General features: G+C 38.4%; 1 long non-coding RNA gene across 1 annotated transcript; it reads left to right on the plus strand.

The window, feature by feature from the left end:
* The first annotated feature begins 5718 nt into the window (after window positions 1-5718).
* LOC138312332 (uncharacterized) lies at window positions 5719-23875 on the plus strand. Its single transcript, XR_011206920.1, has 3 exons — window positions 5719-5772; window positions 13963-14014; window positions 23838-23875. It is a non-coding gene; the product is annotated as an uncharacterized lncRNA (long non-coding RNA).
* The last annotated feature ends 1866 nt before the right edge of the window (window positions 23876-25741 follow it).

A 25741-nucleotide genomic window follows, 5' to 3' on the forward strand; every position in this document is an offset into this window, starting at 1 on the left:
TGTACATGTATCATATCTACAGATCCACCTACTATGTACATGTATCATTCTATGTACATGTACCTCAATGCTCATATGTACCAGATCCACCTCTATGTACATGTATCATACTACAGATCCACCTCTAATGTACTATGTACATCTGATCATCATGTACCTATCATGCTACAGATCTACCTCTATGTAGAAATGTATCAGTTCTACAGAATCATGATGTACAGATCTCTAAGACCTCTATGTACAAGTATCATATCTACAGAGCTTAAAACCTCTATATACATGTATCATGCTACAGATCTACCTCTATTATTCATTGTATCATGCTACAGATCTACCTTATAACATGTATCATACATACAGATCTACCCTATGTACAGTATCATTCTACAGTTCACCTACTATGTACATGTATCATGCTACAATCCACTCTATGTAATGTTATCCTACAGATCTCTATGTACATGTATCATATGCCTACAGATCCACCTCTATGTACATGTATCATGCTACAGATCACCTCTATGTACATGTATCTTGCTACAGATCAGACCTCTATATGTATCCATACACAGATCCACCTCTATGTAATGTATCATGCTACAGATCTACGTCTATGTACAGTGTAATCATACGACAGATCTAACCTCTATGTACATCACTATCATACTACAGATCCACCTCTATGTACATGTATCACTGTCATTTGTATGTATCAACCTCTACAGATCTTACCTCATATGTACATGTATCAACTACAGATCTCACCCATTATGTACACATGTATCATGCACATACAGATTACCCCTATCCTATGTACATGTATCATGCTACAGATCCACCTCTGTAGTATTTCTATGTACATGTATCAATCATTATCATGATCCACCTTTCTATGTACATGTATCAAAGTACATGTCCACCTTTCTATGTACATGTATCATGGCTACAGTTACCTCATATGTACATGTATCATGTACAGATCCACAGGTGGTACCATTGGCTCTATGTACATGTATCAATATCTCCACCTCTATGTACAGTATCATTCTACAGATCCACTCTATGTACATGTACATCATGTACAGTGTAATGATTATCTATGTACATGTATTATGTTACAGATCCACCTCTATGTAACATGTAAGTCACTACATGCTACAGATCCACCTCTATGTACATGTATCACTGTACAGATCCATTCTATGTACATGTACATGTATCAGTTACAGATCCACCTCTATGTACATGTAGTCATGGATCACTAATCCAATGTGTACATGTCAGTTAACACCTCTATTTGCACATGTATCATACATGAGTCCACCTCATATGTACATGTATCATGTCTACAGATCCACCTCTATGTACATGTATCATGTCAGTTACAGATGGTTCTATGTACATGTATCATGTTCTACAGACACCTGGTATGTACATGTATCATGAAACATGTCTCACCTGTATGTACATATATCATGTACACATTGTATACCTTATGTTGGTTTCATGTACATGTATCATGTATGTTCAAACAGGATTTCTCCTCTATATGTACAGTCACCTGTAATTCTGAGACAGGATCTACCTCTATGTACATGTACTGCTACAGATCCTGTAATGAAAAAGCATGTCTTAGTGTACATGTAACGTATCATTTCTATGTACATGTAGTCACAGATCCACCTCTATGTACATGTATCATTCTACAGTTCCACCTGGTTTCTATGTACATGTATCATTCATTATACAGATCCACCTCTATGTACATGTATCATGTACAGATCCACCTCTATGTACATGTATCACTGTCTACAGATCCATATATGTACATACCGTATCATGCTACAGATCCTCTATGTACATGTATCATTTTTACAGATCCATCTATGTACATGTATCATTCTACAGATCCACCTCTATGTACATGTATCATACATGGTATGTACATGTAGATCCACCTCTATTGTACATGTATCATGATTAATGGTACCTCTATATGTACATGTATCATGATCACAGATCCACCTCCTATGTACATGTATCATGTCTAAGATCCACCTCTATGTACATGTATCATGTCTACAGATCCACCTCTATGTACATGTATCATGTCTAAATCTACTCGATGCTAATGGATTGCTCTATGTACATGTATCATGCTACAGATCCACCTCTTGTACATGTCCATCACTGTACAATGTATTGGAAATGATTCCAGATATGTACATGTAAAAAAATCAATTGTTTACAGTTCTGTCGATCTTGAATAAGTTGAAGTTTCTATGTACATTTGAAGTCACTACAGATCCATCTAATGTACATGTATCTTGCTACAGATCTACACCTCTATGTAAATGATCATTGTCTACAGTACTGTTAAACAGAACTCCACCTTTAGTGTACATGTATAATTTTCATGCTACATGTCCACCTCTTGATACATGTACAATGGAACAGTTGTTCATGTTACAGATCCACCTCTATGTACAGTTTCATGTACATACCGCCTAATAATCCACCTATGTGCTATGTATATCAAACATGCACATGGTTTCTTTCTATGTACATGTATCATGCATTTACATGATTATTTTTGTCAAACTATATGTACATTGTATCATGCTACCAGTATCACGCAATCTAGTGTACCATGTTTACATTATGTAGTTCTTTTTTAATAACCTCTATGTACATATATCAAACTACAGATCCACATATCTAAAATGTACATGTATCATTGTCTACATGTGAGACACCTGAACTATGTACCTATCATAACTCAGATACTCTGTATGTACATGTACATCATTACAGTATGTAATAAACCCTATGATTTCTGTACACACTTACAGAATATCCACCTCTATGTACATGTATCAGTTACACTGGGAGTTCATAACATGTCTGTAGAAACTACAGTCTCTATCATGTACACTGTGCTCATTTAATGGTGACTTTCTATTACCTGTAGTCGACTGTAATGTTAATGGTTTCTACAGTACATGTATCACATGTAGAAATGGTTCATACTACAGATCCTCTCGGATACCCCTATGTACATGTATCATTCTACAGATGTCCCCTACCTGGATGTTGTTTATGTACATGGTGGTACATATGCTACAGATGCACAGCTCTATGTACATGTATACACTGTGTTATTTACAGATTGATAAGACATGCCCCTCAGCTCACCTCTATGTACATGTATCATTCTACAGATCTTCATAATCTATGTACATTTCGTTCTATCTACAGATCTACCTCTATTGTACATGTATCATTGACTTTTCTGATACATGTATCCACTACATTAATAGTGGTTTCCTCTATGTACATGTATCATGTTCATGTTACATGATCTGGGACTTCTACCATGTACTATGTACATTATGGGGATCAGTTACTACACAGATCTATGTACATGTATCATACTAAGGTCCATTCTATGTACAAATGTACTCATTCTAATGGTGGTTTCTATGTATGTATCACTGTCAGTTAATGGTGGAACTACTATGTAGCATGTATCATAATTTCTACAGATAACTTCTATGTACATGTAACATCACTGTCAGAATATGGTTGATATATGTACATGTATCATTGTACAGATCTGGTTTCTATGTACATGTATCATGCTACAGATCTACATTTTCTATGTCATGTACTATTCATGTCAGTTAAACAAGTTTTGGCGAAGAGTTTCTATGTACATGTATCAGATGTCAGTATGTTAACCAGACATCCTTATGTGCTACACGTTTAAAACTATACGATATGGTTTTACATGTATAAATTATTTTTGCTCATTAGCTACAGATGTACCCTAAAGACGACAGTTACATGTATCTTAATGTACAGCAGATCCATTCTATGACTGGTGTATTGTTTTACCTACATGATGCTTACCGAAATCGTTCTGGCAGCAGAGGTAATGTATCTATGAACATACTACATGTACCACCTCTAATGGTGGTTTCTCTGTACATGTATCATTGTCTTACAGATCAATCTATGTAATATGTACATACTGTCAGTAAACAAGATCTTATTTAGTACATTACTGTCCGATATCAAAAAGTCAAACGGTATTTTTCATAATGGTTCACCGTTACTTACAGGTAGGACTCTGTCCTACACATGACATTGGAATGTACTCTATTGCTCATATGTACATCCGTTTTGTGTTTTCAAACTGTACTCAACCTCAAGTTTAAAACGTGGAAGGAGTTTACTATGCTACCATGTAGTCATGTACAGAATCCATTTATATATGTACATGCTACTGTGGGTTAGGTTAATGACTCTTGACTGTACTCACTGTCTTCTTTTATCCGTTATGTGTTTCGACTGTACAGTAGTTTTGACCCACCATACAGTTTAATGGTAATTTCCCATTTGTGCAGTTACATTGTGGGATGGTTTGTATAATGTTACAACACCTACTATGGAAGTTTTATTTATCACAATTTATCGTGGTATCTAGGTTTACTATGACGGTCCGGTATCATGTATCACTACAGTAAGGTATCTGACACGTCTTAAATATGAATTTTACTCAAATTTTACATGGTTTAATTAGGTTCATGTCCCTTTAAACTACATTTTCTAACTTTGAATTTTATTAGGTCAGCTGACCGAAGGGTCATGATGACCTATTGTCATCATGGGCACCGTCCGTCGTCGTGCGCCGTCCGCCGTGCGCCGTGTGCCGTCCGTAAACTTTTCATTCAAACAATATCTTCTCAATTTTGGCCTGTAGCATGCTGGGATGAAGGGCTACCACATTTCTTCAAATAAATGTCCTTGACCTTCATTCAAGGTCACAGGGGTCAAAAAGGCTAAAATCTTAAAACGACTTCCTCTCAAGAACCAAAATGCACAGGGTACTGATATTGAGCCTACAACATGCTTGGGTGATCGGCTACCAAATGTGTTCAAATAAATGACCTTTCATTTAAGGTCACAGGGGTCAAATAGGCTAAATCCTTTAGACAATTTTTTTATATAACTAAGAGGCCTAGAGACCTGATGTTGGGTTCGTGTCATGCTGGGATAAAGGGCTATCATATTTGTTCAAAATAATGACCTTGGTCTTCATTCAAGGTCACAGGGTCAAATAGGTTAAATCTTTAAACGACTTCTTCTCAAGAACTGAAAGGCCCAGGATACCCATATTGGGCCAGCAGCATGCTGGGATGAAGGACTACCAAGTTTGTTCAAACAAATGACCTTGACCTCCATTCAAAGTCACAGGGGTCAAATAGGCTTAAATATTTTAAACAACTTCTTGTGAAAAGCTAAGAGACATAGAGACCTGATATTGGGCCCGTGACATGCTTGGATAAAATGCTATCAAGTTCGTTCAAATGAATGACATTGACCTTCATCCAAGGTCACAGGTGTTAAATGGGCTAAAGTCTTGAAATAACTTTATGTGAATAACTAAGAGGCCTAGAGACCTGATATTTGGCCTATGACATGCTGGGATGAAGGGCCACATTTATTTTTAGAAAATGACCTTGATCTTCATTCGCAGGGGTCAAATAGGCTTAAATGTATAAACAAGTATGTTGTATTGTGCTAATAGTCAGATGACCGTTAAGGCCTATGGGCCTCTTGTTCGTTTGTTAAATGTATGTTGATTCACTAAATCGTTACAAAATAAAAAATTCACGATGTTGTTTTGTTTTCCTATTGCTGAAGATGGTTCTTTCTGTCATTAACAGGCAGTCATGGGTGTCACGGTTTCAAGCATTGAATCCAAAGGTAGGTCAAAACAAACGAATTTCTACCACCAATTCATGCATAAGATAATATCAGAATTTTATATTTTATATTTTATATTTTATTTTTTCATTTGGCAATTCCTCAAGTTTAAGCTGCTGGTTTTTCTCTATTTTGACACTAATGTACCTAGTGTATTATTTGATGATAAATTATATAATATATCTGTGTATATGCGGAGTAGGACTAAAATATGACCAACGCCATCTTCTTTCTTTTCTTCAACTACATTTAACGTACATGACGTCATAAATATTATTACGTCACAATATACAATATCACGTCACTATTTGGCGTACATTGATGACATACTTGGGCCACACAAATGATTTAATTATTGATAATAGTTATGAATTGATATATAAAGTTGTATGTCAATGGATGCATTATAAATAATTGTGAAATGATTTAACCAATCTATAAATATTAAGTTTAACCAGAACACTACACATTTCTAACAATTATCCAGTCTCTATAGATACTATAGGAAATGTTTAAAGTTCCATTTCAATGCTGAATTAACTCTTTGTCCAGTTCTTTATCTTTTGCACAGCAGCAGTCTTTGCTGCACGTGTAGTCGGTCCGGCTCTGGCATAGTTCTGTGCCACATCATCTGCCACGTTGATTTCCAGAGGATATAGTTTACCTATTGGTCTTGTAGTCGTTCCATTCTTGGTTCTTATAGTTGCTGATCTGACGAGACCATCTCCTCCGGCGGCGAGTTTTTCTATAATGGCTAAAGGTCATTTGTTTCTTGGGATATCATTATACACTAACACTACGTCACTAACCTTAAGTTTCTGATCATTGTTTCCGGAAATACATTGATATTCCCTCAAGGATGTTAGATATTCCCTTTTCCACCTTGACCAGAAATGTTCCAAGACTTGTACTTGTACTCGGTATAACTTGTTAGCGTGGACGTGTGTCGTTGTAGAAGTTTGGATATCCTCGGTGTTGCTTATAGGGTATGGTAGTGATGAAAGTTTCCTTCCATGCAGTAAATGCGATGGTGTAATTGGGTCTTCATCCAACAAATCTGATGACACATAAGTCAATGGACGATCATTAAGAATTCTTTTGATCTCCACTATCACAGTTTGCAGTGTTGTTTTACTCACTAATGCTCGTCCAAGCGTTTTCTTTAGACATGTTTTTGTCATGCCGATTAACCGCTCCCACCAGCCTCCATACCAAGGTGCGCGTTTTTGGGTATGTGGTTCCCAAGTGTCCGAGTTCTTCTTTCAAACTTACTGATTTAGACAGGCGTTCTATTTCTTAAGAAGCAGCAACAAAGGGTAGTTCCATTTTCCGATATCATGATATTTGGTAGGGACCTCCTGCTCGAAAAGCGGCGGAACGCAAGAATGAAATTTTCCTCTGTTAAGTCCTCAATTAGCTCAAGATGGACTGCCCTTGTATTTGCACAGGTAAATAAGCACAAGTAAACCTTTTCCACATTCTCGTTGTCTCTAACATAAGCGCGCCTGTGAAATATACGCCGGTTACAGTGAATGAAGCTGACTGCAACACTCTATCCTTAGGTAACGGTGGAGGGTCAGGGTTTTGAAGGATGTTTCCACTACATTTGCAACAAATTAAACATTTGTGAATTATAGCTTTTACTCGCTGTCGTATGGATGGGATCCAAATGTTTGACGCAATAGTGTAACTGTGCTGCCGATCCATGAGTGATATTGATTCACGGTGAGGTGTCCATCACGATCACACTTGTCACCTCATCCTTAGTAGTTCAAATATGGGGAAATTTGTGGCTTCACATACCGCAGCATTTCGTTATTCTTCCGCCACAACGAATAAGATCTTGTTCATCCATATACAGTTTCAGTTGTCTTTCGATGCTGTTTGATCTTGTTTTCTTGTTTTCCCTGTCTTCATTTGAACGATTTCATCTTGGAAGTTTCTTTCTTGGGCATTCCGAATCCATATCTCAGATGCGTTCTTGAGTTCTTCCACTTTCAATGGACCAAGCCAAGGAGACGTTGATTTGCATACCAATATAAATCGCTAGTACATATGCTGTGACTCGGAGGAGCTTTTTGTATGATCCAAATTTAGATATGTCCATTACATTGTGAATCCCCGGTTATCTTTGTTTTAAATGACTCTGAGACAGTTACTTGTATTTTGATCTTCGGTTGTTTGAAGTGCTGGTTTTATTTGGTCTATCCACTGTGGCCACTCTTTCTCTTTGTCAACCAGTTTATCTGACCATAAAACAACACGTAATAAATGCAATGTTGATAACAAATATTGTGCCAGTTTTTGCTCACATAACTGCTCCCATCAGTTCTAATTTTAGAATGGTTAGTTTTTTCAAGGGTGCTACTCTATCCTTAACCATAAACAATCAAACACTGTTGCCCGGAAACAATGTAAGCGCATGCTCCGTACGATTTCATGCTTGCGTCTGTGAAGACATTTAATGATGCATCCTCTTTGTTTTCAAGCGAATCTTCGAAATAAGGTTGAGGGATTTCGATCTGTAGAGCCTTGTCTAAAATGATTTTATTTCAATCCATTCCCGGAAAAGTTCTTCTTGTATGGGTTCATCCCACTGGAGTTTGTTTTTGTCTATAATATTTGAATTAACATCTTAGGCCCGGACGGTTATTGGACTAATAATTCCTAGAGTATCAAAAACCTTTGATGACTGCCGTAATATTTCTCTGTTTGTCACAGTCTCGTCCTTTAAATCCATCGGTTCTGCTCTGCAAATGTGATAGTATCCTTGATAGTGTTCCATCTTAATCCTAAGATTTTGATAGGATTATCCTCATCCAAGATTTTTTTCTTAGAAGCAAAATCCATTAACTTCCGATTGTTAAATGCCCATGATCGAGATTGAATCCAACTTCGCGGCAAGAAAATGACGTGAGAAGTCGTAGTATTGTAGAAGATCGTTTTTCTAAAGAAAAACTCATAATGAGGAAAAACGGTATAAAGCTAGTATATTTATAATTCGAAATAAAAGGCCAAAATAAATTCAAAGTAAAATCAAAATCATTTCTATGGAATATATATTCCAGCCCACTATAGGGCCTTCTTCAGTCCGCAAGATAAAAAAACTCCAGACAAGATAATTGTCGCCATACAAATCCCGTTTTGATTACAGTTCGTTGGTGTCTTACATACGTACCTCGTTTGAATACTGATCCATTCGTGTGTTGAGGAGTGATGCATTCAATATGAAGGGCGAAGCACGTAGCTCAATAAACAAGACTGATTTTAATCTGTAAGCCTTGAATCCTCTCTCTGGAACTGAGGTATCTTTCAACCAAAAGAATCTCGTCACATCACGATTCTCTTCGTCTAACCCTACATTGAGGAATGCCTTCTCTATATCTGCTGACGCAGCATATTTCTTTTCACGGAAACGTAAAAGAATGGTGGTAAGATCATTGAGACTCATCTGACAATCATTCAAACTTGGTGTTGCCGAATTCGCCTGCAATCTGCAGTCAAACACGATTCTGATCGATGTAGTAGATGATTCTTTTCTACTGGATGATGTGGGATATAATGTATTTTGTTTATTTGATTTCACAGTTTCGTCCACCTTCTCTATAAATCCACGTCGCTCCTGTTCAGTAATGATATCATTATATGTTTGCAGTGGGGACGGTTCCTTTGCAAGGCGTTTTACAACATTCTATGCACGACTGAAAGCAATATTTCTGTTTGTAGGTAAAGGTGCGTGGACCTCTTGCCATTCAAGTTTTGCGCAATATCTGTTTTCCCTTTGTTCTATTGAAGAGGACATGTATGAGTCTGAAAACTCGCCATAATCTTTCCCGCTCTTTTTGTCCTCAGTTCCTACCGCTTCCACTTTCCAAAATTTTTCTATGTCGCATTCCTCCTGTCTGTGTGAGAACATGACATTCTTCATTGAAATGTTCGACGTTTCTTTGTTTCCTGATACAACTGGGCCTGACAAAAGATAGCCAACCGTTGACTCGACAGCTGTAGGGCTATTTCCTCTGATAATCTTATCCTGAACAATTTTCCAGTGGTAATCCGCGCCGACGAGCAAATAAACCTCAAACGAATCGCCATTTGTGAAAGGATGGGCAAGTTTCAGACCCGACAAATATTTCATATTTGTGCGATAATCGTGAAATTCCGACGTAGGTTTGTATCGGTACCGCGATTTCAGGAACAATCAACACCTCTATTGAAACGTCATCTCCGTCAATAGTTTTCAAATGAATCAACCCTACTTCCAGTTTTCTCACTCTTTTGTTTGTGTCACCAAAACCCGAAAGTTGCACAGACTCCGTTCTGTGTGGTCTTAATTGTAATTCAGCCGCTAATGATTCCGTGATAAAGGATCGCTGAGCGCCTTCGTCAAACAGGATGTTGATTTCAACACAAGCGTGGTCCGAAAAAACGAGTGCACTGTATTGGTGATCTACTCCCTTGTTACTATTTGTTACTATTAACAGTTCCACTCGATTATTTCGCGTTGTGTTTTTTGTGTGTCTCTCTCTCTCTCTGGGAACGTAACTTGTTGGCGTTGAGAGTATACAACAGCTATACATAAACCTGTGTGATGCCTTTTATGACATTTCCTGCAATTAACCTTTTGATTTGCATTCTGCAAGTCTGTTGATGACCTAAGCAATTGAAACATAATCGCTTTTTCATCATTACAATCATTACAAAACAAGCACGGCTCTGGTTGTACGCGGTAGATGGCATATCCTTCGATTTCGCGCTGGCAAGGAATGCTACTGTAATTGGCGGTGTATCGGAAGTGCTTTCACTTGTTAATATGAATTTCCCTCTTCAATGATATTTATTTCATGCAACAGACCTTTTTGTAATTTCATACAGCGTCCAATTGGTAGACTTGTGTTCCCCGCGCGAGGGCTTTGCGAACTTCTCCCGGAGTGTTTGTTCAAAATGATAGGGACTAGTAAAAGCGCCGTAGACGTTTTCTGACTGACCAAGTGATTCCAACCCTCTCACGTATATCTCAAATTCGTCGTAAAATTGTCTCAAACCAACGAGAGAATTGTTGGGAGTAGGAATATCTAACAAAGCTTGCATGTACATGTATCTTTGTGTTATTTTGTGTTCTTGTCCCAATCGTTCATGGTGTAAAGATACTGCCTTCACGTAGTTCAAGTTTGTTAACGCAAACCCCATTACCGTCTGTAAAGCTTCATTTCGCAGTAAAGACTTCAAATAATTGAATTTCTGTACGTCGCCCAAAGTTTGATTTGAGTATATTGCTGTGTCAAATGAATCCCAAAAAGATTACCACTCCAGAATATCGCCACTAAACATAGGTAGATCAAGTTTCGGTAACTTGTGGTACTGAGATGATATGTGTCTATTAAACGACGGGGCTACTTTTGTGAAACGTATTGTGTTGTTTGTGTTATGAATTCCGTTGTTCATATTGGAGTTTACGTTGATAGACTGGCTATCAGGTAATAGATTTGGATTAGGTGTGAAATTCTGTGCATGGACATCAAGTGAACAAGATGGGCGTGTTTTGAAACGATATTTTCTTCCCTTATCGATGTTCTGTTCCAAATCAAAGGCATACTTATCTTCGTTTATGATTTCTGTTTCTATGGGGTCACTTTCATCTAATTGTTGTAAAATTTTGTCATCAGTGTCTCTGATTGTTGAAAGTTTCCTCTGCAGATTCTGAAGTATCTTTTCAATTTCTAAAAATGTGTATATGTGGAGGAGGACTAAAATATGACCAACGCCATCTTCTTTCTTTTCTTCAACTACATTTAACGTACATGACGTCATAAATATTAATTATTACGTCACAATATACAATATCACGTCACTATTTGGCGTACATTTACGACAATATCTAAACCCGTTCGATTTTCTTTTTGCTAAATGTATATGTAATGTATCTATGTATGTTACATACACCAATGTGTGTGTGACATACTTTGGTTTGTTACATACCGAACCAATGTGTGTCAAAATTATGGCAACCAATCAAGCGAAGCTCACACTTTTACGGAATTCAGCTTTCAGTCAGTTTAGTCATGTAACTTTCATCACCACGTAACTTTATTTAGGGCACATTTGAAACATAATGACGGCATATGTAATGATTCTACACGGGTGGAAAATTACATATTATGACAGAACATTTAACATTAATCATTAAAACAAATTGAATTAAATGTATTCAAAATATGCATGAACAATGAGTTTAGACACTTCACAAAGAAATGACATTTACGTTACGGCATTAAATGGAGCTGTCCCCTAACAGTAGGAAATCAACGGTATCCGACGTCTCACTCAAAAAAAATTCATAGCCTACCTGGGTACGTTTTTCCAAAAATCAACAACAAATAAGAAACACAAAACATAACAGTTCGTATTAGTTCCTTTATCTGGCAAGTATTACTGATAATGAGCTTTACTCGGATATTGATATTATCTTATAAATGTAACCGCTATGACGGAACAATGTGCCCTAATTTTTTCGCCGTAACTTGACCAAATCCAACGTTCTCTATCTCTTTCATAGAAGAGTTCCCTTTATCCGGAATCGGCGTATTACAAAACGTCATTTTTTTAATATGGGGAAAACTAAACTTACATGGTCCTGTCAAGTGGACAGGGATAGTTAAACCTTCTGGAACGATTTTTGCCGTCAACCATCGGCAAGCCTCGGACTGACGAGCCAAAATCATTCACTCGGGTTGAGATATCCCTGCCCACTTGACAGACCCAATTCTATTATACCCCTATACTTCACAAGATATCGTGTGGTTACTAGGGAGACGATGACTCTATCTTAGACAGGGGATGTAAGACAATGTCATTAGCGCTAGAAAAAATACGTGACGTCGTCAGTACATGCGGAGTAACTGCGACGTCCGTTGTCAATGACGTTATCATTTTTTGGTATTTTGCTGACAATGGCAAGATGAAAAAGCTGGGAAGCAATACAATTTATATTTCTAAGCACGATGAAAAAAAAATTATCAAACATGGATCTGTCAAGTGATTTTGGCCGTCTACCTGATATTTTCGTGTACGATTCTAATATGACTAAAGTCAAGGTCTTAAAGGGCACAGCCAGATGTTTCTATAGACCAATCATTAATTATGTAATGTGAAAAGGTGCAATCTATGGAAATAATGGATTCGAATTATCTGGGTTTTTTTCATTTTTTTTTTTTATTATTATTTTTTTTTTTTTTTTTTTTTTTGTCATTTATATATTCACGTTCTATCCTTGTCCCAAAACCCCCATTTGAGAAGAAAATCCCCATTAAGAGGGAAGTCATTTTATTTCCGTAACAGATATTCCGTTTTGAGTCAACTGATTATATTGGAAGGTGGTGTAAATCACTTGAACGCTTTCAAATAAAGAGCGATAGCACTGAGTTTCTGATAAAGATTAGATTTGTCATGAGAGCGTTTAAACCTCTCGATGATATTATAAGATTACTTCAGAGCGTCATATCCATGCTGATTACCCATTATTTCCCTCCCCATATGAATAATTCAATGTTGCTTGTTACGAGCATTTCCATTGGCTTAAAAATTTACTTTATCAGCCCATAAAGGAAAAAATGGCGTCGCCGTTTGACGGCGTAATAATTTCATAGACAAAAGAGTCCCAAAATGAATTTTAAATGTTGAAGAGATTATCTTTAGTAAATTGAATTATAAGGATTAATTTGAATAGATTTTTTATGTTATGGAGATATAACACAAAAATCTGAGTGTACTCTCATCAAAAACCGCTTCGCGGTTTATTTAGAGTACACTCAGATTTTTGTGTTATATCTCCATAACATAAAAAATCTATTCAAGTTAATCCTTAAATAAAACATGGCGGCCGCAAACTGACGTTTATCAGTATGTAGGATTGGATTTTAAGATTTTTTTTGTCTTATACTTTCACGTATGCGTTACCTTAGAAGTGCTTCGCACTTCGTTTAGGCACAAAGGGCTGCGCCTTTATTGGTCTTTTGGACATTACAAAAATTAAACGATATAAAATATATTTCAGATTCGGAGGTTTTAATAGTATCTACAAATTAGGATATCGCAAACACTACTGAGAAAACTATATGCACTATAGAACATTATCAGAGTACATACTGCTGGCATTGTCTAATTGAAATAATTGAGTCATTTTCTTTGTAGATAATTCTTCCGACAATGCATCAGAACATGATTTGGACAAGTTCAAACACAGGTAAGTATTTAAAATAATTCAAAATTTGTTCTGTTTTATCATAAAAACATAATAATTAGTTTTATTGATTATGAATAGACATTGTACCTCTTTGATGAATCTGATTATTCCATAATCTGTAATTTTGTAGATAATTACTGCAGGAAACCTCATGGATCGTCATATTTCTTGTTGTATGTTTGCTGATGTGTTACTAGATCGATTCATTATATATTTTCTCCTTAATCTTAACAAACTACAGTCCTGACAAATGGAACATACATGTAGCTTGTTGATTTTTCTAATAGATTGCTAAAATTTATGTTATAAATTAGGTAAAGGTGACAGTATGATGAAGCTTGATAACTCCTTTACTCCACAAAATATATCCAATCGTGTAAACATACTTATCGTGTTTGTAAAATATTTTCTTCATTTCCAAACAAACCCCTGATTGCTGTTTTTAAATTTTAAAACATTCTTAATTTGTTTGATCAATTTTTTTGTAAGAAGATCAAGAAAAGGACGACTTTTTTGATAACCATGAACAAAGCAATACTGCTGGTCACCATCTACCAGATCAGGACGTTCCGAAAGAAAATACAACTGTAGATGGCCAAACTTTTCCAGAATGTTATTTTTATTCCAAACATCATTGTATGTAACTGATAGTATAATATCTAACTAACTATAGCAAACGTTGGTAAAACAAACTAGCAAATCTCTTTTTCCAAACTAACACAAAATACGTGGAATACGGAAAAAGTGTTTTGTGATAATTGGATCAAAAGATAAAGTTCAGAAGTAAAACTGGTGATATTATTTATTAAACAAATAGCGATGAATCGCTTCCTAACGCTAAATCTAACTTCTTTAGAGTTTATATGATATGTATTGAGTTTCGTTTTACTTTTGAATCAGTCACCACATCATTTTATGAAATCCCCACAAATAAATCAATGGACATTTCATTGGGTCCCCCCTTTTTTATCTAAACAGACGGTTACTTAAATAAGATTATTATTCAAATCTGAGCACATTTCGTAGCAGGATATAAAATAAAGCATGACGCAGTGTCGTATTTAAGCCATAAATATAGTGCAGGATTCCCGTGCAAACCCTCAAGATACATACTGGTATAATTTCCATCGATCCACTGTCTTACGTAGAACGTGAAGCCAAAATATGTATAATTTCTAAATAAGGAAAATTAGCGCGATTCACGTTAAACAATTGTTCATACAAGGAGGAATGTGAAAGTATTTTAAACGGAAGATAATGAAATTCAAATTTTAAATGTAAATTGATGGATAGCGATTTGTCATTCAAACCGCACGTGAAGTTGTGAAGTTGCCTTTTGTATGCTACGAGGTTTGTTCAGACATTGAAGAGGTACATCACAGCGGAGGGCTGAAGTTGGTTGCGAGTTCCTAGTTCCTAGTTCCGTTTAATAAACGGAACTAGGAACCAGACCCGAGTTCCGTTTAACTTAAACGGAACCAGGAACCAGACCCGAGTTCCGTTTAAGCTTATACGGAACTAGGAACCAGACCCGAGTTCCGTTTAACAAAAGTACTGGCCAACGAGCCGAGTTCCGTTTATTAGGATTTCTACCTCTAATTGAATGTTCAATTACATATTATATATCGGAATCGAACTCTGAGCTTTCAGCAGCGATACGACACAGAATTAATCTCTATAACACAGATTTCCTTAAACGGATCTGACACCTAGACTCCAGTTCCGTTTAACTTAAACGGAACCAGGAACCAGACCCGAGTTCCGTTTAAGCTTATACGGAACTAGGAACCAGACCCGAGTTCCGTTTAACAAAAGTACTGGCCAACGAGCCGAGTTCCGTTTATTAGGATTTCTACCTCTAATTGAATGTTCAATTACATATTATATATCGGAATCGAACTCTGAGCTTTCAGCAGCGATACGACACAGAATTAATCTCTATAACACAGATTTCCTTAAACGGATCTGACACCTAGACCTCAGTTCCGTTTAACTTAAACGGAACCAGGAAACAGACCCGAGTTCCGTTTAAGCTTATACGGATCTAGGAACCAGACCCGAGTTCCGTTTAACAAAAGTACTGGCCAACGAGCCGAGTTCCGTTTATTAGGATTTCTACCTCTAATTGAATGTTCAATTACATATTATATATCGGAATCGAACTCTGAGCTTTCAGCAGCGATACGACACAGAATTAATCTCTATAACACAGATTTCCTTAAACGGATCTGACACCTAGACCTCAGTTCCGTTTAACTTAAACGGAACCAGGAACCAGACCCGAGTTCCGTTTAAGCTTATACGGAACTAGGAACCAGACCCGAGTTCCGTTTAAGCTTTAACTGAACTAGGAACCAGACCTGAGTTCCGTATAACCCCACGCTTGTATAAACATTTGTAAAGCTGACCTGAAGGGCCTGATATCGAATACAATAATATATGATATCTTATATAATTCGATCAAATTCTAGATGGACCTTGCTTCTTCAATAAATTTTAAATTGGCTTGCCATATTTACAGATATCTTTATCTATTCCCCATGGTAAAAGGATTTTATTTTTAATTTCAAATCTAACAATGTTTCATCGAAATATTTAGATTTCCAGATTATTTTTCTCCATTTATTTTTATTTTTATGTGAAGGAGTATTTCAAATTAATATTTTTCTGATATTTTAATATCTTGTTAAATTGATGTGCATTTTATCGAACTGCAAGCATAAACCAAAACTGCCTTCGAAATATACATGTATATTGTACCTATTGATCTTGGTTAAGAATATCCTTCCGTGAGTCAACAAAATAGCTCACGAAGAATCACCTGTTTTATGAAGTAATTGTCACAAAAACTCTTACAGTTGGAAATAGCAAAACAGGCTCCACGATTTGCTTAATTTAAATCTCCATCATATAATGATGCTTTCAATATCATATGATTATGAGTGCAAATCAATAGTGGTAGAGAGTCAGTCCCAGCATTTTTACAATTTTGAATTCCTTTAAGGATGCTACCATCGCAATATGAGTACTATCCCATACTTAATTTCAGAAAAAAAGTCGTTTATATGGAAATAAACAAATTGACCCCTTTTGGCCCCGCCCCTCAGGCCCAAGGGGATAAGCCATACCCTTTTTATAATTTTGTATCCTCGCCCCATACAGATACTACCTTTGCAATATGAGTTGTTATATATCGTGCTTAGTTTTAGAGAAGAAGTCTTTTATAAGGAAATTAGAGTTTTTTTCAATGTTAAGCCACTTTCATGATATAATACTTACTATAACTTTATAATTCAAATTCACTTCATACACCGAATTTTATAGCCCTGAAAACAGTATATTTGAGAATCCCGTCTCCCTACCGTACCTTATTTCGTACTCGACGAGAGAGTATATAGAATGATGTCCCTTCCTAAACACTTCTATGTAGCCACGAGGCCAAATGACTGAGGAGGAAAGGGAGGGAGGACAGAAGAGTGGAACCCAATAAAGTCATTGTTAGTTTTACATCATGTAAATTGGTTTTACATTGAAAAACCTCAATTTCTTTACAGTAATACGCTACTATAACTTTAGTATGCGAATTTGTCTTTCTTACCGTAATGGCGAGTCCGAAGCCAGGCAGCCCAGTCAAATGGTAAATGTAGGGGACAGGCCCCAGGCAGAGAATATAAAACAGCGTTGAATGAACAAAGGTAAAAACGGATAATAATTCTCCGTGGAAAGAGGTGCACCATTGTGAAACCTGCTCGCATAAGGTTAAAAGACCATAAATGCATTCAATGTATACTGAGGAGGAACAGTCACAGACTGAGTCATCGAAACTGGGCCCAAGGAAACAGTCCATCAGAGTGGAAGGACAGAGACCGGAGGTGAAAGTAGACTGACCACGCCAAACGGCAGAAGACACTGATGTCCTGGTACAAGGACCTATTGCGGAGAGCCAAAGAAGTCGCAAGGACTCTAACCTCATGAGCCCTCACCTTGCATTCCGCATGAGATTGATTATTAGACGGCTCATAAGCAATCTTGATCACCTGACATATCAATGTGGAGATGGACTGGAAGGAGATATCCTGCTGACCCTGTTTTAAGGTCCCGACAGGAACAAAGCATCTGATAATTCTCCCCAGACTCAATAGAGACTGACAGGAAAGGGATTCTAATGGAATAAGGCGAAAAACCTGGTTCCCAATTCTTTGCCCAAATTTCAGGATCAGTGAGAAGGGTAACGGCAGAGCTAGCTCTTGCCCATGAAATACGCGAAGAGCGAAAAGACAATGCATAAATATCACTTCTCATTTGGCCTGAGGCAACAGCAAGCAGAAAGACAGTCTTAAAATTTAAAAAACTTTATGAAGTCCGATCCTAAAGGCCCATTAGAAGCCGAAGCCCCCATTTATGACTCTAAAACGAGTTCTAGGTTCCACTGTGGAGCTAACTACTGTACGTTAGGCCTGTCCAGATTGAACCCCCGAATAATGAAAAACAAAGAAATGAAGGCCCTACCTTTGGTTTACCACGGAAAGAAAGTACACTGGCAATAGCTGTGTGATAGCCTGCAATAGTACATGATTGTGCTCCCTAAACAAGACAGAGAAGGAAACTCGCAATCAGCTGGGCAGAGGCCATGACCGGATCAATCTTCCTGACGCCAATCAAAGAAGATTTTCCAGCGTGACTGGAAGGCGGCAGAGGAGAAAGACCTAATTGATCGGGCGATGCGAGCTGACATATCCGAAGAAAAGCCTGTCTGAGCTAGGACTCCTGAAATCACGTCCAAGCGTGAAGGTAACGTCTGGGGCCGATGCTAACGAAAGACATTTGTTTTTGGTGAGAGAACGAGGACGAGCCACCAGAAACGACAAGAGCTCCGAAGACCAGGGTTGAAGCGGCAACAGTGGCGCTATCGGAAAGAAGGAGCAATAATGCTCCGGAAACTTCTGTAGAACCCTGCGTCTATGGCCCAAGCCATTTGGTTTGCCACGGAGAGACAAAGGTTGATAACTGATTATTGAGAAAAGAGGCAAAAAGGTCGAGGGATATAGATGCCGTTCTGTCATAACCAGCTGGCGCCGCCTGGAGATTATCCGCCAGAACATTTGCGTTTCCTGGAAGATGCTTGACTAAAATTGTTAACTGCATTTCCTTATAGATAGGAATAATACGGAAATACTGATATCGAGGGCACAAAGGACGTGAGCTGGTGTCCCTTTCTCTCCAGATAAGCGACCACTGTAGAGTTGTCCGTAGCAATTCAAACTGCATTGGAATGCAGAATCTTCTAAAATGTCTGCAGAGAAAACAGAAGAGCCATCATCTTCTGCATGTTCCCCAGACCACTCCATCGACTGGCAATGGATGTCGAGGTAAGCCCCTAACACTTCCATGAACGCATCCGTGAACATGTTAACGGTGGGAGCTGGCATGGACGACAACGAAACCCCCTGAAATACATTTGTAATTGCCTTTCAGAGTACACCACCGAGCAAACCCCATGAGTTGAGATAACACAGAATATTTAGATACCAACGAGGGGCCAGCCGTTGAAGGTCAGAGGAATATCTCTGGCCTTCTCGAATTTCTTCAAAGTTGGAATGACAATACCATGAACCGCGTGGAAACGGTTTCCCAAGAAGACAATGTTTTAAGAAGGGGAACCTCATACTCTTTAAGGAACTAAGCAACTCTAAGCAAAAGTTTCATGACCAGACGGGTGTTCCGATCCAAAGATTCCCGAAATAGATGGATCATTAGGAATTCGTCGACATAGTTGTGAACATGTCTTCCCTAGAGTGCAGAAATCACACTACAACCAGCAGCAGTTGATAGGACACCAAGCTCCAAACCTCTTGCGGATCAGAATTATTCTGGAATAGAAGCCGAGTGTGTAGTCCATAATAGGCACCTCCTCGACCGCGCCCTTTAAAAGCATGGTCCTTAGTTCCTCCCGGATGGAAACTGCCATCTCCGGATCCCCCGAAGGAGGGAAAAAATACATACGTTGACACAAAGTGCGGATGCCGCAAGTATGGAATGCCAAACCGCTCCTTCACTACAGAAAAGGCTCAAGGGTCCTGGGTGATATCCTTCCATTGACTCTAGAAAGAAGGTGGACTGACGATCTCCTTCAGGAAGATGAAAACGAGGAATATCGAGACCTTCACAGATGGAGAATTGTTGCCTTACCCAAACCCTAATTTACGAGAGGAGGACTTAAATCTGAGACTGGCTGAATTCTCAAGAACAGACCTTTCGTATGGAACGAGCAAGGACGGAGAGACGAATCAGGAACTTTTCGTCTTGTCCCAATGATTTGTACTCTTCCTACCCTTCCCAATGTTACCATTGAAATAAGGCTTTGACTTCGGTCGCATATAATAGTGGGAGCAGAATTTCTAGCTTTCTTTTTTGGTGGTACTGACCTCTGTGAGGTAATGGCCTTCAACGTCTGAATTCTCTTCAAAAAAGGCAGAAGGGACCACGTCTGACATTGACGAGTAATGACACCTTCAAAGAAGCCAATCCTCTCAATGTCCTGTTCAGGGCAGGGCAGAAGTTTTCAAGTTTATATATGACATTCTGGATGGAGAGATGCAACAGCCTCTCCATCGTGTGGTGCTCCTTGGAGCCGAACACTACCTGGTTCATTGACCAAGTTTCCAGAGTTCAACACTCAAGCTTAGCAGGCAAAGAGGACGGCAGTCTATCGTGTATTGCATAACCAGGGGCTTGAACCTTTGACCAAAACTGAGGTGCAACAGGGCTAACTTAAGCGTGCGAGATGAGGAAAAATTCTTCTTCATAACTCGAGTTAAGATATGAATGCCATTGACCACTTTTCCTTGTTAGATGAACACCCGTCATATTGTCCAATAAAAATGTCCAGTTAAGCATCTTATTACACGTGGGAATCATAATAAACGAACTCATTGGTCAGTAAAAGCACGTGAACTGAATATGGAATTTGATTGCGTTGGGTTAAAAGGAACTCGGGTCTAATTCCTAGATTCGTATGATCTTAAACGGAACTCGGGCATGGTTTTTCGACTCCGTTTCTACGCTATATTGAGTTTTTCTGTGATTATATGTTCCTAAAGGTTCCGAAGACGATTACTGTTAAATACTAGAACACTGACACGTCAAAATAGGCCCCGCTCAAGGTGCTTTGCGATTAGGAAAAGTAATATCTTGACAATGAAATGTACAATTGAAGCTCTGATTTCGAAATGATTGATGACAGTATATATTACAAGTTATCTTAGAGGATTCTTGGCGCGTACCAAAGAATGATGTATGTCTGACGAAAGAGGAATATTTTCTCTGCTTTTTAAACAATAAATATTAAAATCCAAGATGACTGTCTCTTGGCCATCTTGTTGATTTTGTTTGATTGAGTTGTATGGCCCATTTGGGGCTATCTTGTTGATAGATCGGTTCAAAAATGCCTTATACGCAACTAGGAACCTAGGGGAAACCAACCTCTGAAATTTCAGACAGATCCCTTTGGTGCTTAATAGAGATAAATATCTTCAACTACCAAAATCAAAATTGTTTCTCTGTCGGCCATCATATTGACCGATTGGCCCAAAAATGTAACATGCAGAACAAGGGCACTAAGGTAACCTACATCTGCAATTTAAGACTTCTTGGTAACAAAAAAAGAACTAAAAAAAGGACAGGCGGACGGACGGACGGACGTACAGACGGACGGACAGATAGACCGACAACCTGATTACTATAAGGCACCCGTATTGCGATACGGGGCACTATTAAGCATCAGGATATTCATTAAAGTCTTTAAAGGCAATGTATAGGCCAACATCGGCTTAAACAGAACTAGGAACTGGTTCCTAGATCCGCATAATATTAAACAGAACAGAACAGGTCTCGTTGTCGACTTCGTGTAAAGAAATCTACACTGAAATGATTTTTACTTTGATTACATGGTCCTGAAATTTCAAAGACAATTCCTGTAAAAATATATCTAAAAAAGTCACATCTATGCAAGCGTCGGCTTTTAAACTGACCTCGAGTCTGGTTCCTACTTCCGATCGAATAAACGGAACTCGAATATGGTTCCTAGTTCTGTTTGAGCTTAAACAGAACCCGGGTCTGGGTCCTAGTTCCGTTTAAGTTAAACGGAACCATGGTCTAGGTGTCAAACCCGTTGAAGAAATTCTATGTTGTATTATTCATGGAAGCTTTAAGTTCGCTTCCTGTATTACAATGGTAATTAAACATCTTATTAGAGGTAGAAATTCTAATAAATGGAACTCGGCTGGTTGACCAGTATTTGTGTTAAACGGAACTCGGGTCTGGTTCCTAGTTCCGTTTAAGTTAAACGGAACTGGAGTCTAGGTGTCAGATCCGTTTAAGGAAACTTGTGTTAAGGAGATTAATTCTGTGCTGTATTATTCATGGAAGCTCTAAGTTCGATTCCTGTATATAATAGGTAATTGAACATGCAGTTAGAGATAGGAATCCTAATAAACGGAACTCCGCTCGTTGGCCAGTATGTATGTTAAACGGAACTCGGGTCTGGTTCCTAGTTCCGTTTAAGTTAAACGGAACTCGGGTCTGGTTCCTAGTTCCGTTTAAGTTAAACGGAACTCGGGTCTGGTTCCTAGTTCCGTTTAAGTTAAACGGAACTGGAGTCTAGGTGTCAGATCCGTTTAAGGAAACTTGTGTTAAGGAGATTAATTCTGTGCTGTATTATTCATGGAAGCTCTAAGTTCGATTCCTGTATATAATAGGTAATTGAACATGCAGTTAGAGATAGAAATCCTAATAAACGGAACTCCGCTCGTTGGCCAGTATGTATGTTAAACGGAACTCGGGTCTGGTTCCTAGTTCCGTTTAAGTTAAACGGAACTCGGGTCTGGTTCCTAGTTCCGTTTAAGTTAAACGGAACTGGAGTCTAGGTGTCAGATCCGTTTAAGGAAACTTGTGTTAAGGAGATTAATTCTGTGCTGTATTATTCATGGAAGCTCTAAGTTCGATTCCTGTATATAATAGGTAATTGAACATGCAGTTAGAGATAGAAATCCTAATAAACGGAACTCCGCTCGTTGGCCAGTATGTATGTTAAACGGAACTCGGGTCTGGTTCCTAGTTCCGTTTAAGTTAAACGGAACTCGGGTCTGGTTCCTAGTTCCGTTTAAGTTAAACGGAACTGGATTCTAGGTGTCAGATCCGTTTAAGGAAACTTGTGTTAAGGAGATTAATTCTGTGCTGTATTATTCATGGAAGCTCTAAGTTCGATTCCTGTATATAATAGGTAATTGAACATGCAGTTAGAGATAGAAATCCTAATAAACGGAACTCCGCTCGTTGGCCATTATGTATGTTAAACGGAACTCGGGTCTGGTTCCTAGTTCCGTTTAAGTTAAACGGAACTCGGGTCTGGTTCCTAGTTCCGTTTAAGTTAAACGGAACTCGGGTCTGGTTCCTAGTTCCGTTTATTAAACGGAACTAGGAACTAGGAACTCGCAACCAACTTCAGCCCTCCCATGACAGCACTCTAGGCAAGGCTGCATACTGCCTGGCGATCGGCCAATGCGCGATGAATGCCTTAGTCAGTACTTTGTTTCGCACTTGATTCACACCTTAGCTTAGCTAATAGTAGTTCCAGATTTGTTCAACGTTTGAAGTCTTTAATATGAGAAAGCAGAGATGCCATAGAAAATGTACTACAAGAAATAACAAAACTGACAGATAACAAGATGACTTCATTAGAGATTTAAAAAATAAAGTGTACATGGTAAATATTTCTATTCAGTATTCGAAACGAAAATAAGATTGTTTTCTATTTTCGTTTTAGATCGTGCCATCACCAACAGAAAGCCCAGATACAGGTATGGGAATATGAGCATAAAGTAGAACAGATGTGCTTGTAATTTTACATTCTCGATACTCCAGGGGTTCGGATCACTTACGATCTCTACACCCCTGGACTATCTCATAATAGAACTGGAGGTAGCATAACAGAACCGGTAATTTAGTCCTTATTGCACATCAAAAAAACCTTTCAAAGGTACACTGTTGTTGGCTATGTGGCTTTGAAGTTGGGCATCGGTCTCTCCATTTTTAAACGAGATAATTAACGCGTTAAAACGAGACACGAAATTATAATTACTATCTCGTTAAAACGAGATCGATCTAGATAAATTAATGCGTTAAACCGAGATAATTAACGCGATGAAAAGAGACAACTATCGCGTTAAAACGATATATTTAACGCATTAATACGAGATAAGTAACACGTTAAACCGAGCTAACTAACGCGATAAAAAGAGATAACTAACGCGTTAAAATGAGATCAATAACGCGTTAAACCGAGATAATCAACGCGATAAAAGAGATTACTAACGCATCAAAAGGAGACACTTAACGGGTTAAAACGAGATAATTAACGGGTTAATACGAGATAACTAAGGCTTTAAAACGAGATAATTAACGCGATAAAAAGTGATTATTAACATGATGAAAAGAGATAAAAATAACGCGGTTTTTTTTTGCTAGGTTTACACTATGTTCCTGGCGACCACGGTAGCCCCGTTTGCCCGGAACGTGGTGCGCCGTGGAATTTTGGCTATTTTTGTCTCTGTATTCAAGTTGAGCTAAGTCCTGTGAAGTTTTGCCACTGTCTTTTACGGATTACATGGTAGAACGTGGATATAGGGGAAAGTGCTGTTTTCAGAGGTTTAAGGTACACCACGGCTAAAGCACGGTCTATCAAGGATAACCACTAAGTTCTCTCTAGGCCTGTTACGATCTGATGAGGTCTGCTATGTTTTACACGTTTTGATCAAGCTCCGATACGTTTTTCACGGTCCGCCAAGGCCTACTAGGGATGAAAGTCTGATGCCGGGTTTTTTGGAGCAAATGAAACAATATTTATTGCCGAAAATGTAATTTCAAACACGTTTTGATTACAAAATTATAATTATCATAGCCAAGTGTTTCTACGCAAATATTTATTTTTTTCTGTAATGGTTCTCACTTAATCTGCCTTTTGCAATGGTAGCTTTGGTATAATTTCATGGTTTAAATGTGTTTGATAATGACTATTTCTACTTATTAATACAAATAACTCCACGAATTAGCAAATATGTACTAGGCCAGGCAATGATACTCCATCATATATTGCTTGCAACGCAAGACCGTAATAAGACGCAACACGCCGTATCACGTCGGGCTTTCAACCGCTACAAGCCGTGATGTGCCTTGACAGAACGCATCGAAACGGCTATCTTCCACCTTGGCTTGCCGTCAAAAACTTGACAAACCTGGACAAAATGGCACAAAACGTGCAGCCAATCTGCACCAACCGTGATAAAACGTGGAAAAAACTAAACAGAACGTCATAAAACTTGAAATCACCGTGAGATTCCGGGGAAAGTGCTTGGTGCCCGTTCCACCACAGACCGTCCGGAAGTTTTGTTACGGCCTCGTACGCACTGTTACGTTTTGTCACATCAATCCCGTTTTATTACGTCCTTTGGCGTTCACCATCTGTACCGTGACTGCCGTGGCAAATTTTTTGACAATTTAAAAAGTCTGGCATGGCATCCACGGTATTCACGGCCGCTTACGTTTGTCTATCACGTCCTTCTGCGCTGTCTCACGCTGTCTCGCGGTCACCACGTTTTTGTCCACGGTGATCTGAAACGGGGCTGCCGTGGCCACCGGGAACATAGTGTAAACCTAGCATTATCAACACCG

Source organism: Argopecten irradians, unplaced genomic scaffold (genome assembly GCF_041381155.1).
Source record: "Argopecten irradians isolate NY unplaced genomic scaffold, Ai_NY scaffold_0277, whole genome shotgun sequence".
NCBI classification, from domain to species: domain Eukaryota; kingdom Metazoa; phylum Mollusca; class Bivalvia; order Pectinida; family Pectinidae; genus Argopecten; species Argopecten irradians.